The 17816-nt window shown below is 45.5% G+C and overlaps 1 pseudogene across 1 annotated transcript in view; it reads left to right on the top strand.

The window, feature by feature from the left end:
- The first annotated feature begins 431 nt into the window (after positions 1-431).
- LOC309548026 (E3 SUMO-protein ligase ZBED1-like) overlaps positions 432-17816 on the top strand; it is a 36553-nt pseudogene continuing 19168 nt past the window's right edge. The window contains exon 1 of the transcript in view: positions 432-481. The product of the transcript in view is annotated as an E3 SUMO-protein ligase ZBED1-like (transcript). The remainder of the gene's footprint in view (positions 482-17816) is intronic.

The following is a 17816-nucleotide window of genomic DNA, read 5'->3' as shown; positions in this document are numbered from 1 at the left end:
GCATTTTCTGGTCTCAGCATTTGCTATTGATGCAAGATGCAGTCAGAGGACTTTTTTCCATTTTCACTGCTTGTAACAGAAGACAGGGAATATTGCTGCCAAATCTAGAAAGTGCCCACTAGCGAGCAATTGTTGGAATGCATCCATCTGGCTAACTCTCCTGTTTACCAAGGCAATCTAAGTACTGTGTGGAATCGAAGTATTAACCGTTGTTCACCAGAGCTCCTGATGGTGGAGATGCATTTTGCTGCGTGTTAGCATCAGGTCGCCGTCCTCAGGATCGCCCCGCCAGGAGGTGAGCAAGCCAGGGTCCAGTAGCAGATATAGCAAGTGGGGATCAAGCAGAAGCGTAGTCTAGGAACAAGCCGAATGTCGGTAATGAGTAGTTGCAGGTTGGAATTAAGCAGAAGCATAGTCGAGGAACAAGCCAAATGTCGATAACAAATGGTAGCGAAGATGTGGACGGCAGCAGGAGAGACAAGTGAGATATAGGCTGGAGAAGGCACAATATTCTGGCAAACAGGACGCGCAGAGACATGGCTTAAATCAGGAAGTCCAGTAACAGATATAGCAGGTAGGGATCAAGCAGAAGCGTAGTCTAGGAACAAGCCAAATGTCGGTAACGAGTAGTTGCAGGTTGGGATTAAGCAGAAGCATAGTCGAAGAACAAGCCAAATATTGATAACGAATGGTAGCGAAGATACGGACGGCAGCAGGAAAGACAAGTGAGATATAGGCTGGAGAAGGCACGATATTCTGGCAAACAGGAAGTGCAGAGACATGGCTTAAATCAGAAAGTTCACGGTAGTAACAAAGGGTTCAAGGTTCAAGGCAATTAGGATTCACAGCAGGATCATTCAGGGATTTGTTCAGTGAACTGTCCAGTGAACTGTCCAGTGAACTGTCCAGCATTCCAGGTGGCTTAGCAAGTAGAGTCATTGCCAGACACAGTGGGGGTCCCAGGTTCAAGTCCAGGTCCTGACACCCAGCCTGATGGTCCTCTGCCTGCTGCCTAGCTTGCCGCTGGCGCTTCCCTGCCTGATGCCCAGCTTGCCACTGGCGCTTCCCTGCCTGATGCCCAGCTTGCTGCAGACTCTTCCCTGCCTGATACCCAGCTTACCTGCCTGATGTCCAGCTAGTCCTCAGTCCCAGCATTGGGACATGTGCTGCATCGAAAGCATGTACATTTCTGATGTTATGCCTCTTCAGGAATTCGACCTGTGGGGTACCCAGACAGCTTCCAGACCCTGGCGGTTGGGGTGTGCAACCAATTACTAGACTCTGGTGGCACGCCTTCCAGCACATTAAATGACTCTGGCCTGGAGAGTGCAAGAAAGTTCACAGAGGGGAGACCTTTTGGGGTAAAATCAGAATGGAGTGTCCAGAGACTGCTTCTCAAGGGGGCAAACTGTCAGGATTGGTGTCATTACGTAGGTTACCTGCTGATAGCACTGTTGTTCCTGGAACTGAAGGGTGCAGTTCAGGTGTCTCCCAGCAGCTGGACTGTACATTTAATTAGGCTGCACCTGATGTGTAATGCTGAGGGAATATAAGCCCACCCTTCACTGAGGTTCAGGGCTTCAGTATTTTACCTTCAAGCTATGTCCCTGTCTCAGTCTGATCCTGTGTACTGTTCCTTGTACCCTGCTTCCTGTACCTAGCTTCCTGCTTCTCTTGTCTCCTGTCCCTGTCCTGCCTCTCTTTTGTTTGCTCCCTCCTTTTGTATATAGTTAGTTAGGTCACTTTTGGAGTTTTGCACTGTTACGTTTAGATTTTGGTTACTGGGATTGGTATTGGAGTTTGTCTTTTTGCTTATTAAACTTATTTACACCTTATCCGTCTGAATTCCTTAGTGCAGCCAACTGATCTTATCACCCTTGCTGGATGCCTACATGTGGTATCCCTGACAGCATTAGGCCATTGTCACTGAATAGAGAGGCCCAGACAGCCAGGCCAGAAGTAACCCTTACTCATCATCCTGCAAATCTGTTTCTGTCTTTGTCTGGGACTGGGACCCTTTATAAGTGATCTCACATCACTTCCTGTCCTGACAGGAAGTGACAGGAACTTTCCTCTATAGCAGGGATTCCCAAACTACGGCTCTGCAGCTGTTGCAGAACTACACATCCCATGAGGCATTGTAAAACTCTGACAGTCCCATACATGACTAGGCATGATTGGAATTGTAGTTCCTGAACAACTGGAGGGCCGTAGTTTGGGAATCCCTGCTCTATAGGAACACAGATGGCAATAAATGCCCAATAGAGGTAATAAAGCAGTTATTCAGCCTTTTGGATAAAAACATTTAAAGGACACTCACCTATCCAGGGGTCCAGTGTTGTGCTCATCCGAACCACCTCTTCGTCAGTCTTCGAATCCCAACATGTTTACTATGTCTCCATATAAAGAAGGAGCATCAGACCAAAAGATAAGAGTCCAAATTAATTTATTGATGTTATGGTAAAAGATAGCCAATGCATTTCTGGGGTTAAAGGAACCCCCCTTCATTAGGGCTATAATAAAACCTAAAATAATGTAAACATATTTGTGACTAATAAAATCATGAACCTAACAACTGTAAAACATCATACATAACATACTTATACATGTGTTTACACATACCTGCACGCAAAAATACCCACATATTCACAAACATGCATACATGAAATTAAGATGAGGGAATATAAGACATTAAGTGAGAGGTGCAATGGGTTCATTTTCAAAATTAATCAAATATCAGATTCTACGTGGTTTGTAGAAGTTCTGCTTTAATGTTTTCCCACTCTATTCATAATTAATTAAAATGTTTGGCTGGAGTTAAGCTTTAAATTGTTGAATTTTTATATCTCTCATTGTACTGGCATAGTGCAATAATATAAACAAAAACAGAGAAAAAACTAAGAAAACTCAAATGATTATAAGGAATTCTTTTAGAAATTTTGCAATTTTGTGGCACTTTTAAAAGCCAACCCTTTAAAACTGGAAAATGATCCCTTGTAGTGGGGCTGTGCCCACACTGTAAGGATTAATTGCTTGTTTAGTTCTAGGGTACATTTAGTTACCTGATCCTCCGCTCTTCTGTGCTGCTAGACTTGTCCTGGCAGCATCTTCTCCCCTATGCTCAATCAGTCATTAGTCCTAAGATCATCAAGAGCAGTGCAGAGTCTGGGACAGCATAGGTATGTGGAAAGAGTCTCCAAGAGTTCAGTCTAAAGGCTGTCAGGGATGCATGACAGACACTAGAACCAAACCATTGTACATAGAATCACAAGGGATCACTGGAACCAAGTTAGTATGCATGGCCGGTCACGGAGGAGAAGCATGGAACAGGTGAGTATGACAGCATAGGTTTTTGTTAAAGCATTACTCACAGTATGTGACCTGCTTACAGAGATGTATAATAACTAAGTAGAACTACTTCACTACTGTACTTAAGTACCGAAAGGCGGTATCTGTACTTTCCTAGAGTAGAATTGTTTTCTCCTACTTCCACTTTTACTTCACTACATTTTTTCAATGATTTCAATACTTCTACTCCAATATTTTTTTTTTGTGCTGCATAGTTACTCGTTACTATTATAAAAATTACCACTGCCAGAACAGTAGATGGCAGGTTTCATGAAGCTCAAAACATGCGTATTATCAGCGCATACGAAAATAAATGCTACTGTATGTATAAATAAAAGCTGCATTTGAAATAATAAAAAACAATATGTCGTTCAAACTTTTGACTTCTTTCTTTATTAACTACATAACACAGTACTTGTACTTTTACTTTCAGTACTTGAGTAGCAATTTCTTATTCAAAACTACTGGTACTTTTACTTTCAGTACTTGAGTAGCAAATTTTTTTAAAAAACTACTTGCAATACTTAAGTACAAAAAATGTTGAATACTTTAGTACTTCTACTCAAGTCACTTTTTGATCGAGCACTTGTACTTTTACTCAAGTATGGGTTTTGAGTACTTTATACAACTCTGCCTGCTTACCCATATTTTTGTCTAGCTATTCCTGAGATTTACAAAGCCCGGCCATGCATCTATGCAGAAGCTGTTATTGGACAATGGGTCCTCACTCCTGATCCTCCTGTAAGTGTATTTGGCTAGGATCACTATGAATGCCTCAGAAAGCCAATCTTCTCTCTCTCTCTCTCTCTCTCTCTCTCTCTCTCTGTCTAATTCAGATTGTGGGTACCTAAAGTGTATGTCCAATAAGTACTCTATTTTACTTTCCAAACCCACCCTCTCCTCTTCTAGAACATGTCCTAGCAATGTTTTTTTGTTTTTGTTTTTTTTTCTTTAACCTTGTTCCTGTGGTGGGAAACAGCTTTTTTTACTCTATGAGACATCATCACTTGCAGGGGGAGCTGTTTGAAACTCCCTAGGAGTAGGCTTCCCCCAGAACTAAAGCATGTGGGTGTATGATTTGTGGCAGCCGCGTTATTTATCCAGGAAAAATCACTATGGTGACTCCATGTAAAAAAAATTGCAAAAAAAACCTAACACAAATTTTTATTTTTTTTACATACTGTCACCAGAGCAAGAACAGTGACATTGTAATGCTGTGGCGGTGATCACATACAATGGCTGGCTGCTCTGATATTACTATATGTCAATGCTGCCAACCATTATCTCTGATGACCTCCAAAGAAGTACAATGTCACTAGACCAGTGCTAATAGTCACCGCAGTGTTTCCAATCACATCCGCACCAATCACAGTGTCTCTAATCTCCACCACACCATTCAGTGTTCCTAATCACTGCCGTACCAGTCATAGTGTACCTGATCACCACCACATCTCTCACAGTGTCCCTAATCACTGCCACACCATTCACAGTGTATGTAATCACTGCCACACCATTCACAGTGTCCCTAACCACTGCCATACCATTCACAGTGTCCCTAATCACTGCCACACCAGTCACGGTGTCCCTAATCACTGCCACATGAGTCACAGTGTCCCTAATTACTGCCACACCATTCACAGTGTCCCAAATCACTGCCACACCAGTCACAGTGTCCCTAATAACTGCCACACCATTCACAGTGTCCCTTATAACTGCCACACTATTCACATTGTCCCTAATCACTGCCACATGAGTCACAGTGTCCCTAATCACTGCCACACCATTCACAGTGTCCTTAATCACCGCCACACCAGTCAAAATGTCCCTAATAACTGCCACACCAGTGACAGTGTCCCTAATCACTGCCACACCATTCACAGTGTCCCTAATCACTGCCACACCATTCACAGTGTCCCTAATCACTGCCATACCATTCACAGTGTCCCTATTCACTGCCACACCAGTCACAGTGTCCCTTATCACTGCCACACCAGTCACCGTGGCCCTAATCACTGCCACACCATTCACCGGGCCCCTAATCACTGCCACACCAGTCACAGTGTCCCTAATCACTGCCACACTATTCACAGTGCCCCTTATAACTGCCACACCATTTACAGTGTCCCTAATCACTGCCACGCCATTCACAGTGTCCCTAATCACTGCTACACCAGTCACAGTGTCCCTAATAACTGCCACACCAGTCAAAGTGTCCCTTATCACTGCCACACCATTCACAGTGTCCTTAATCACCGCCACACCAGTCAAAAGGTCCCTAATAACTGCCACACCAGTGACAGTGTCCCTAATCACTGCCACACCATTCACAGTGTCCCTAATCACTGCCACACCATTCACAGTGTCCCTAATCACTGCCATACAATTCACAGTGTCCCTATTCACTGCCACACCAGTCACAGTGTCCCTTATCACTGCCACACCAGTCACAATGGCCCTAATCACTGCCACACCATTCACCGGGCCCCTAATCACTGCCACACCAGTCACAGTGTCCCTAATCACTGCCACACTATTCACAGTGCCCCTTATAACTGCCACACCATTTACAGTGTCCCTAATCACTGCCACGCCATTCACAGTGTCCCTAATCACTGCTACACCAGTCACAGTGTCCCTAATAACTGCCACACCAGTCAAAGTGTCCCTTATCACTTCCACACCATTCACAGTGTCCCTAATCACTACCACACCAGTCACAGTGTCTCTAATAACTGCCACACCGGTCACAGTGTCCCTAATCACTGCCACACCAGTGTCCCTGATCACTGTCACACCAGTCACAGTGTCTCTAATCACCGCCACACCAGTCACAGTGTCCCTAATCACTGCCACACTATTCACAGTGTCCCTAATCACCACCACACCAGTCACAGTGCCCCTAATCACTGCCACACCAGTGCCCCTGATTACTGCCATACCAGTCACAGTGTCCCTAATCACTGCCACACCAGTCACAGTGTCTCTAATAACTGCCACACCAGTCACAGTGTCCCTAATCACTGCCACACCAGTGTCCCTGATCACTGCCACACCATTCACAGTGTCCGTAATCACCACCACACCAGTCACAGTGCCCCTAATCACTGCCACACCATTCACAGTGTCCCTAATCACCACCACACCAGTCAAAGTGCCCCTAATCAGTGCCACACCAGCGTCCCTGATTACTGCCATACCAGTTACAGTGTCCCTGATCACCACCATACCATGCGCAGTGTCCCCAATCACCACCACACCACTTAGTGTCCCTAATCACTACCACACTACTCACATTGTCAGGCTTCAGGAGGTAGATAAATGTCCTACAGCTAAAGCAAGGGCAAAACTGCGCAGTTTGTTTTTTTCTTTATCTACAAACACCCCTTACCTGCATAGGCAATTTTTTTGTTGCTGGTAAAGGTGAGCTATGTCTTAGTTACAGCAACAGATTGTATTACTGTTTGGAAAAAAGATTTGACATTAATTAAAAAAAACTTACCATAACCCCTGTCAGTGGTAAATGATTTGCCTCATTCCTCTAACTGCCACTGCCACTTTTGCTGGAGAGCATTGTGTGTTAAGGGACGTTTAAAAATATCTGATTAAAGCTCACCACACATGTTGCACTCTGATTGTATGCTCTTCTTTAGATCTACCAAAAACTATGCAGTGCAGAGTTCTCTCTGACTGGATACAAAGTGATTGAATAAATTAGGTAGGTTCCTAAATTGCCTAGTTTTGGTAAATCTAAATTAAATTTACAAAGATTGTACAGCCAGATTGTTATGTGTATGCTGACCCTTACTGGCTGGATGATCAGGTAAAAGGAAAGGGAAAAAACAAAAAACAATAGCCACTTCAATACTGTGCAACATTAACCACTTCAACACCGTGCCTTAGCTGAAAGATGGCTACAGTGTGGCTCTCTAGTTCTGAGACGGCACCCATGGACGTCCTCCCAGAACACGCTTCCCATGCACCCCCTGGGGCGCGCTCTGTAACCACTATGTCCAGCTGTGTCCAATCATAGCTGATCACATGTAAACAAACATGTCAGTTTTATCATTCCTTTCCTTACACGCTGTCTGTGTGAGGAAAGGAGAGCTGATATATGGCAAGGCTGACAGGGCACATTTACACTAATAACCAAGGCACTGATTATTAGTGCCCTGATTATCAGTGCAGCCCCATCAGTGCCCATGGATACCGCTTATCAGTGCCCATCAGTGCCACCTATCAGTGCTCATCAGTGCCGCCTCATTAGTGCAGCTTCATCAGTGCCATCTTATTAGTGCCCATCAGTGTAGCTTATCAGTGCCCATCAGTGCAGAAGAAAAATTACTTATTTGCAAAAGTTTATAACAGAAACTAGGAAAAACTTTTTTTGTTTGTTTAGCAAAAAATAAAAAACCCAGTGGTAATAAATATCACCAAAAGAAAGCTCTATCTGTCTAAAAGAAAATGACAAAAATGTAATTTGGCTACAGTTTTGCATGACCTTGCGATTGTCATTCAAAGTGCGACAGCTCTGAAAGCTGAAAATTGGCCTGGGCGGGAAGGGAGTGAAAGTGCCCCATATTAAAGTGATTAACACAGCCAGCAGATTTAAAGATTAAATTAAATTTCAAAGTATTGAGTTGGCCCACTCTTTGCAGCTAACACAGCTTCCACTATTCTGGGAAGACTGTCCACAAGGTTTAGAAGTGTGTCTATGGGAATGTTTGACCATTCTTCCAGGAGTGCATTTTTGAGGTCAGGCACTCATGTGGACGAGAAGGCCTGGCTCGCAGACTCCACTCTAATTCATCCCAAATTCAGCTATGATTAACCACTTAAGCCCCGGAAGATTTTACCCCCTTCCTGACCAGGGGGTTTTTTGCGATTTTTTACTGCGTGACTTTGACGGACAATTACACGGTCGTGCGACGCTGTACCTAATAGAATTTCACGTCCTTTTTTCCCACAAACAGAGCTTTCTTTTGATGGTATTTGATCACCTGTGCGATTTTTTGATCATGCGCTATAAACAAAAAAAGAGCGTAATTTTTGCAAAAATAACAATATTTTTCACTTTTTTTATATGAAATTCCCCCCAAAAAAATGTAAAAATCAAAATTTTTTAACATTTTCGGCCAAATTGTTTTACCCTACATATGTTTGGTAAAAAAAAATCGCAAAAAGCGTATTTTGATTGGTTTGCGCAAAAGTTATCGCGTTTACTAACAAAGGGAAAGATTTTTGTCATTTTTGGTGTTTTTTTTTTAAACGAGTAATGGCGGCGATCTGCGATTTTTTTTGCGGTACTGAGACATTGCGGTGGACAGATCGGACCCTTGACTGACATTTTTGACACTTTGGGGGTACCAGTGACATTACTGCAGTAACCAGTGCTATATAGATGCACTGTTACTGCAAAAATTACACTGGCAGGGAAGGGGTTAACTGTATTGGACAGGGAGGGGTTAAGTGTGTCCTAGGGGCATGATTCTAACTGTAGGGGGACAGGTCTCCTAGTGTAAAAACAAAGATCAACGGTTCTACATAGTAGAACCGTCTGATCTTCATTTTTACACAGGGGAGAATGACAGGTGGCTTGTTTACATAAGCCGCTCTGTCTTTCTCCCGCTGTACCGGCGATCGTAGTGTGACCGGCGGACATCGGGTCCGCTGGTCACACGCCCCGCACTCCTCTGTGAACGAGCCGAGGCGGGCGCGCGCCTCGGCGGGCTCGCGCTCGCCCGCTATTGGCTCTAGAAGGAGTGACAGGCGAGCGACGTAGACCTACGTCACTCTGCCTGGCCAGGGCTGACTGCCGCAGTAAATATACTGTGAGCAGTCGGCAACCGGTTAAGTACCAGACTATGGCGTGAAATGCATCAGCTGTTATTCCTGCTGTACTTGATCTCCACGTTGCTGTATGAGTTTTTTATATTCAATAAAGGTGTTGCATCTGGAGGACTTTTTTGCTTTACTTGCTACACAAGGCAGAGTCAGCACCCACACTTGCAGGGCGGAGGTGTATATTGGAGAAAGGATACCTGGAGCGGTATCTATTCAACTAATTCATCCCAAAGGTGTTCTATTGGGTTGAGATCAGGACTATGTGCAGGCCAGTCAAGTTCTTCCACCCGAAAGTCGCTCGTCTATGTCTTTATGGACCTTGTGGACAGCCTTCCCAGAAGAGTTGAAGCTGTTATACCTGAAAAGGGTGGGCCAACTCTATATTGAACCCTACAGACTAAGACTGGAATGCCATTGAAGTTCATGTGCATGTGAAGGAAGGTGCCCCAATACTTTTGACAATATAGTGCATATCTTAGGATCCAGGGGACCCTGCCTTCACACATATTTGCCCTTCATTTTAGAAGTCTGATTGTAAGATGAATTTTCATACACTTGTGTAGAGGAGTGACAAAAGAGATTAATAGTTATGGTCAAAGGATCATGGGATGGTTTTCTTTTACACTTGTCATTTTCAACTGTGAACCTTATGTTGGTTAAGTCTGGTGTTTTATTGCTCGGATTTTAGAAATGTAATTAACTTGTTTTTTTTTTTTTTTTTTATTTCTCGCCATAGTTACACAGGAATTGTAATGCGAAGTTTCAATATAGAGTGACCTCTAATTTACTTCATCCAGACAAGTTCACAACATTACACTCTCTTGTCCCAGCCTACCTTTTCCCATAAGATGAAATAGAGAGAACTGTCATCAAGTGAGGCTAAAAAAAACTATTATGGGAAGGATGCCAGGAAGGGTCATATAATGCTGAATGATGTAATGCAAAATATCTCAGATGTCAACACATTTGCAGTATCAATCTCTTCTGTTTGATTGCTTGCCACTCCTCTATCTTGCACTTGACCCACTTAAGGAGCTTTTTACCTAAAATCTAAAACAGACAGGAGCACAAGGGACATTCCTATGGCTGACAAAGAAAGGCATATTCCCCTGTAGCACTAGATTTTTTTTTTACTACTACAGCAATAAAATGTATATAAATAACTCAATAAATTTAAAGTATATCTAAAGACAAAAGGTTTTTCTATTTTGAATACAGAAATAAATGGTCAGAACCGTGTAATTTTTTTTGTCTTAAGTGCCCCATTTAGGAGATCTCTCTTCACTTCCTGTCTAGTAGACATAACAGAAAGTGAGGACATTTCTCCTGTGTGAGTAAAATCTCAAGTTTGACAGTTGACACCAGAACATGTGTCTTTTTTTTAAATAAAGATCTCCCCCCTTTCTGTGTAATGGATTCCCCATTTTTGACACTTGCTATATATATATATATATACACACAGTATCTCACAAAAGTGAGTACACCCCTCACATTTTTGTAAATATTTTATTATATATTTTCATGTGACAACACTGAGGAAATGACACTTTGCTACAATGTAAAGAAGTGAGTATACAACTTGTGTATAACAGTACAATTTTGCTGTCCCCTCAAAAATACTCAACACACAGCCATTAATGTCTAAACTGCTGGCAACAAAAGTGAGTACACCCCTAAGTTAAAATGTCCAAATTGGGCCGAAAGTGTCAATATTTTGTGTGGCCACCATTATTTTCCAGCAATGCCTTAACCCTCTTGGGCATGGAGTTCACCAGAGCTTCACAGGTTGCCACTGGAGTCATTTTCCACTCCTCTATGATGACATCAAGGAGCTGGTGGATGTTAGAGACCTTGCACTCCTCTGCCTTCTGTTTAAGGATGCCCCACAGATGTTCAATAGGGTTTTGGTTTGGAGATGTGTGTAGCACCCTACAAGGTAGGTGTTAGATAAAGTATAGGGGGCCTTGGTTGCCTAACAGCAGGGCCATGATTTCAGCTGGGCTTTCATGTCGCCCAGGTGTGTAGGGGGAGTCTCCCCACTGGCTCCATGAGCGGATTCTCCTAGGGCAGTGGAGGAAACCCAATCAGAGACACACTCAGGCCTCTATCTACCCCAGGTTTCTGGGAGTGGGTATATGTTTGAAGGGAACGCATGAGGCAGCATCTTTGGTGGGAAGCAGAGTCCCAGGAGGGAGAGTATGGCTGTCTCTCCTCCTGTCAGAAGAATCGGGTGTCTTGGGCGGCTGGCCTGAGAGCACAGAGAGAGACCTGAGCTGAGTGGCAGAAGGGATCTAGTGTGCTGAGGACCAGCGGAGAAAGAGGGGTTCAGTTCCAGGAAAGCCTTCCAAGGTCGTGAGTACTGTGAATTGCCCCTGGGGGTCTGCCTAGCTGTGATGGGACCACTCCGGTGAAGGTCCAAGGGATCCAGGAGCTAGCTAGCAGTAAAGGGGGTGCCTAGTTAGAGGACCCTGAAGTGTCAGAGGGGGTGACTAGTCAGAGGACCCTGAAGTGTCAGAGGGGGTGACTAGTCAGAGGACCCTGAAGTGTCAGAGGGGGTGCGTGTCAGAGGACCCTGCAGTGTAAAGGGGGCGCCTGCGGATGGGCCCTGAAAAGTTAAGTGTACGGTGTGAAGAGTGCAGAGTTGAGAGTTGCAGCAGCACAAGCAGTTACAAGGAGCTACCTCAGTCAGTGAAGGGCTGGAGGGAAAAGTTCATAAGACTTTTGAGCTAAACAGAGTGTCAGGAGTCAAATGTCCTACCGTCCTGGATCTTCTGAGTTAACCAGTGCGTTAAAGTCGAAGTTCTAGCACAGTTCAGCAGAACAGTATCTTAAAGACCAGGGAGCATTGGCTGGCATCCAGCTGGCATCAAGACAGTGCTGACAGGCATTTTTCTGTACAGTGTCCCAGTTGAACCTAGTTGAGCCAGAGGAGTATCCCACTCATTCCCTTCTCCCATCACCATTACAAAATAAACAAAACAAAACCAAGATGCCGGAATGGTCATTGTCTTAGTTCTCACACTTGGGTTCACAACTTAAATGTGTTGGAAGTGACTGGAAATATTGCTACACATGTTTGGCCAGTCTACCTTTACCCTCAGCTTCTTTAGCAAGGCAGTGTTCGTCTTGGAGGTGTGTTTGGGGTCGTTATCATGTTGGAATACTGCCCTGCAGCCCAGTTTCCGAAGGGAGGGGATCATGCTTTTCTTCAGTATGTCACAGTACATGTTGGCGTTCATGGTTCCCTTAATGAACTGTAGCTCTCCAGTTCCAGCAGCATTAATGCAGCCCCAGACCATGACACTCCCACCACAAAGCTTGACCGTAGGCAAGACACAATTGTCTTTGTACTCCTCACCTGTTTGCTGCCACACACGCTTGACACCATCTGAACTAAATACGTTTATCTTGGTCTCATCAGACCACAGGACATGGTTTCCGGTAATCCATGTCCTTAGTCTGCTTGTCTTCAGCAAACTGTTTGCGGGCTTCCTTGTGCATCATCTTTAGAAGAGGCTTCCTTCTGGGATGACAGCCATGCAGACCAATTTGATGCAGTGTGCAGCGTATGGTCTGAGCACTGACAGGCTAACCCCCCACCCCTTCAACCTCTGCAGCAATGCTGGCAGCATTCGTACATCTATTTCCCATAGACAACCTCTGTATATAATGCTGAGCATGTGCACTCAATGTCTTTGGTCGACCATGGTGAGGCCTGTCCTGTTAAACCGCTGTATGGTCTTGGCCACCGTGCTGCAGCTCAGTTTCAGGGTCTTGGCAATCTTCTTCTTGCCTAGGCTATCTTTATTTAGAGCAACAATTCTTTTTTTTTTTTTAGATCCTCAGAGAGTTCTTCACCATGAAGTCCCATGTTGAACTTCCAGTGACCAGTATGAGAGCGTTAGAGCGATAACACCAAATTTAACACACCCGCTCCCTTTTCACACCTGAGACCTTGTAACATTAACGAGTCACATGGCACCGGGGAGGGAAAATGGCTAATGGCATGGCTGTGATTGGCCAGTGCAGCATGTGACCCAGCCTCTATATAAGCTGGAGTCACATAGCGCCGCACGTCACTCTGCTCTAACTACTGTAGGGAGAGGTTCCTGATGCTGCTGAGGGAGAGATAGGAGATTATTGTAGGGGCAGGCTGGAGATTGCTTTCAGGGAAAGAATAGGAAGAATCTTTAATCAGACAGCGATCTACATCGATTTTATTGTGTGGGGGTGCACTGCACAATCTTTTTGCCCTGACCTGAGCCCAGTGAGGAGGAGTGAGAAAAGAAAAAAATGTATCAGTCTGTTAGGTGTGTGGCGTGTAGTGGCCATGTAATGCAAGCTCAGTGCATATGTGTCTGCTTAATCTGGATTTTAAAAAAAAACGTTTTTTTCCTTCATATTTTACTGTGACATACAGTGTTTAGACACTGCTGTTATAATCTGCTATGCAAAAACCACCAATTTAAGGGGGAAAATTATTTTTCAATTTGTCATTCATACTTTACTGTGACACTGACATACAGCATTTAGACACTGCTGTTCTAATCTGCTATTCAAAAAGCACCAATTTAAGGGGACAATTATTTTTCAGTTTTTCATTCATACTTTACTGTGACACTGACATACAGCATTTAGACACTGCTGTTCTAATCTGCTCTTCAAAAATCCCCAATTAAAGGGAAAAATAAAAAAATTTCATTCATATGTTACTGTGAGATACACCCGTTGTATACTGTTGTTCTATTCCGCTTTTCAATAAAAACCCATTTAGGGAAAAACAATTTAATTGCGGCCTAGCCTGCATATGTTACTGTGAGATACACCCGTTGGATACTGTTGTTCTATTCCGTTTTTCAATAAAAACCCATTTAGGGAAAAAAAAAAATTGCGGCCTAGTCTGCATATGTTACTGTGAGATACTCCCATTGGATACTTTTGTTCTATTCAGCTTTTCAATAAAAACCCATTTAGGGAAAAAAAATTAATTGCAGGCTAGTCTGCATATGTTACTGTGAGATACACCCGTTGGATACTGTTATTCTATTCGGCTTTTCATTAAAAACCCATTTAGGGAAAAATAATTAAATTTCGGGCTATTCTGCATATGTTACTGTGAGATACACCCGTTGGATACTGTTGTTCTATTCCGCTATTCAATAAACACCCATTTAGGGGAAGATCCTAAATTAGAGAAATATGAGGAGAAGGTCAAATAAGGGACTTGGCCTGGGTCGTGGTGCTGCTGGTGGAGCTCCTGTTGCAAGGAGAGGACATGGTCAATCTGTGCCAGCTAAACGCACAAGTGAAACACCTTCCTCAGGTGTGAGTAGGCGACAGAACCTGCAGCAGTATTTGGCAGGGCCTAATGTGCCTCTACAAATGTTGAGGGCAGAACAAGTACAGGCGATAGTAGATTGGTTTGCTGACAGTGCCTCCAGTTTCTTCACATTGTCTCCCACCCAGTCTACTGCTTAAAGGTCAGATTTGGTACCTGCAGCCGATGTCCATCAATCTTTCACCTCACCCCCTTGCAAATCAGCCAAGCAGTCTGAGCCCCAAGTCATGCAGCAGTCTCTTCTTCTTTTTGATGACTCTGCTAGCATGGTTTTCCAGGGCCATCCACCTAGCCCTGCCCCAAAAGTGGAAGAGATTGAGTGCACCGATGCCCAACCACTTGTGACTCAAGAGGAGTACATGGGAGGACCATCGCAGCACGTCTCGGATGATGACGAATCACAGGTGCCAACTTCTAAGGAATGAGGCGGTGGTCACACAGAGTCACCAGCACAGCAGAAGAGGGAGCAGGGTGCAAAAGTGGAGTGGCCGTGCCCTAGACACTACGCCTGTTACTGGCCAACGCAGCAAGGGACCGAGCACACCAAAGCCAGCTCAAAGGAGTTCTCTAGCGTGGCAGTTCTTCAGACGATGTGCTGATGACAGATCATGAGTGGTTTGCACGCTTCTGCATCAGTCCCGGCCTCTTCATCCACATCTGTAGTGACAGTGGCACCTGCCACCCCGCAAACAGAGGATCTGCCAGCAACACCACCACTTGGGTCACCAACAACCATCTCCACAATGTCCCGTGGAAGTGTTCAGCTTTCGATCTCCCAAACACTGGAGAGGAAGAGGAAGTACCTCCCTACCCACCCGCGATCCCTGGCCCTGAATGCCAGCATTTCAGAATTCCTGGCCTTTGAAATGCTGTCATTCCTTCTGGTGGAGACGCAGAGTTTTAAAAGCCTTATGGCGGTGGCTGTCCCACAGTACGTCGTGCCCAGCCTCCACTACTTTTCCAGGCAAGCCATCCCTTACCTGCACAACCAAGTGGGTGACAAAATCAGGTGTGCACTGCGCAACGCCATCTGTGGCAAGGTCCACCTAACTATGGATACGTGGCCCAGTAAGCACGGTCAGGGACGTTATATCTCCCTAAAAGCACACTGGGTAAATGCAGTGGCGGCTGGGCCTGAGGCGGATAGCAGTTTAGCGCATGTCCTTCCACCACCGAGGATTGCAGAGCGCTTCAGTTTGCCTCCTGTTCCTAACTCCTCCTACTCCGCTTCCTCATCTTCTACTGCCTCCTCATCCGGTCAGCGTAACACATTCACCACCAACTTCAGCACAGCCATGGGTAAACGACAGCAGGCAGTTTTAAAACTTGCCTGTTTGGGGGGAAAAAACCCACACCGCACAGGAGTTGTGGAGGGGCATTTAACAGCAGACCGATGAGTGGTTGGTGCCATTGAGCCTCAAGCCCGGCCTGGTGGTGTGTGATAACGAGCAAAATCTCGTAGCAGCTCTGGGCCTAGCTGGTTTGACACACATCCCTTGCCTGGTGCATGTGCTGAATTTGGTGGTGCAGAGGTTCCTTAGAAATTATCCCAATATGTCAGAGCTGCTGCAGAAAGTGCGGGCCGTCTGTGCGCACTTTTGGCGTTCTAACCCTGCTGCTGCTCGCCTGTCAGCGCTGCAGCGTAACTTCGGCCTTCCCGCTCACCGCCTCATATGTGACATGCCCACAAGGTGGAACTACACCTTGCACATGCTGACCAGACTGTGCGAGCAGCAGCAGGCCATAGTGGAGTTTCAGCTGCAGCACACACGCGTGAGTCGCTCTGCGGAACAGCACCAATAACTGGGCCTCCATGCGAGACCTGTGTGCCTTGTTGCTCTGTTTCGAGTACTCCACCAACATGGCCAGTGCCGATGACACCGTTCTCAGCTTAACTATCCCACTTCTATGCCTCCTTGAAAAAACGCTTCGGGCGATGATGGAAGAGAATGTGGCACAGGAGGAGGAGGAGGAGGAGGAAGAGGTATAATTTCCAAGGCTTTCAGGGCAGTCATTCACAAGTGACTCTGAAGGTGGGTTCCTGCACCCACAAACGCCAGGTACACAATTGTCCAGCAGGGGCACAGTTCTGGAGGATGAGGAGGAGGACGAGGATGAGGAGGAGGAAATGGAGGAGGAAATGGAACCATGTTCAGAGCAGGGTGGCACCCAGGTCAGCTCATGGCTATCACTGGTGCGTGGCTGGGGGGATACAGAGGACACAGACGATACACCTCCCACAGAGGACAGCTTTTCATTGCCTCTGGTCAGCCTGGCACACATGAGCAATTACATGCTGCAGTTACTCCGCAACGACCGCCGAGTTTCCCACATTGTAACTTGTGCTTATTACTGGGTGGCCACGCTGCTGGATCCCCGTTACAAGGACAACGTACCATCCTTAATTCCCTCACTGGAGCGTGACCGGAAGATGCGCAAGTACAAGCGCATGCTGGTAGACCACCTGACAGCAGGGGCACAGTGGAAGCACAAGGCCAAGGCAGAGGAGGAGGAAGAGGTCGCCAATGCAGCCAGGGCACTGCCAGCACCTCAGAAGGCAGGGTTAGCATGGCCGAAATGTGGAAAAGCTTTGTCAGCATGCCACACCAAGCAGCAGCACAACCAGCTGATATGGAACGTCTTAGCAGGAGGCAGCATTTCTCCAATATGGTGGAGCAGTATGTGTGCACATGCCTAGACGTACTGAATGACGGGTCTGCCCACTTCAACTTCTGGGTCTCCAAGTTGGGCACATGGCCTGAGCTTTCCCTTTACGCCTTGGAGGTGCTGGCCTGCCCTGCAGCCAGTGTATTATCTGAACGTGTATTTAGCACGGCTGGGGGCGTTATCACAGACAAGCGCAGCCGCCTGTCCAGAGCCAATGTGGACAAGCTCACGCTCATTAAAATGAACCAGGCATGGATCCCACAGGACTTGTCCGTACCTTGTGCAGAATAGACATGTATAACGGCCTTACCCAGCCATTACTGTATTTTTGATCTTTCACTCTTTTGGGGTGTACCTCGTTCTCCTCCACCGCCGCTTCCACCTACACCGCCACATCCACTGCCACCTCAACTTCCTACTCCATTTGGGCCTCGTCCTCCTAGATCAAGATGATTAATTTTTATTGTTATGTTTTTTATGTTATTTTAAGTTATTTCCCTATCCACGTTTGTTTGCAGAGCACTTGCCATGCTCTTAAGAAGATTTGCAGCCTTCTAGCCCTTTCCATGTTTTTTTTAGAGCCATTTTAGTGCTCAAAAGTTCAGGTCACCATTGACTTCAA

This window comes from Pelophylax lessonae, assembly GCF_965119305.1.
Source record: "Pelophylax lessonae genome assembly, chromosome: 2".
NCBI lineage: Eukaryota > Metazoa > Chordata > Amphibia > Anura > Ranidae > Pelophylax > Pelophylax lessonae.
This window is presented reverse-complemented; position numbering and strand designations above follow the sequence as displayed.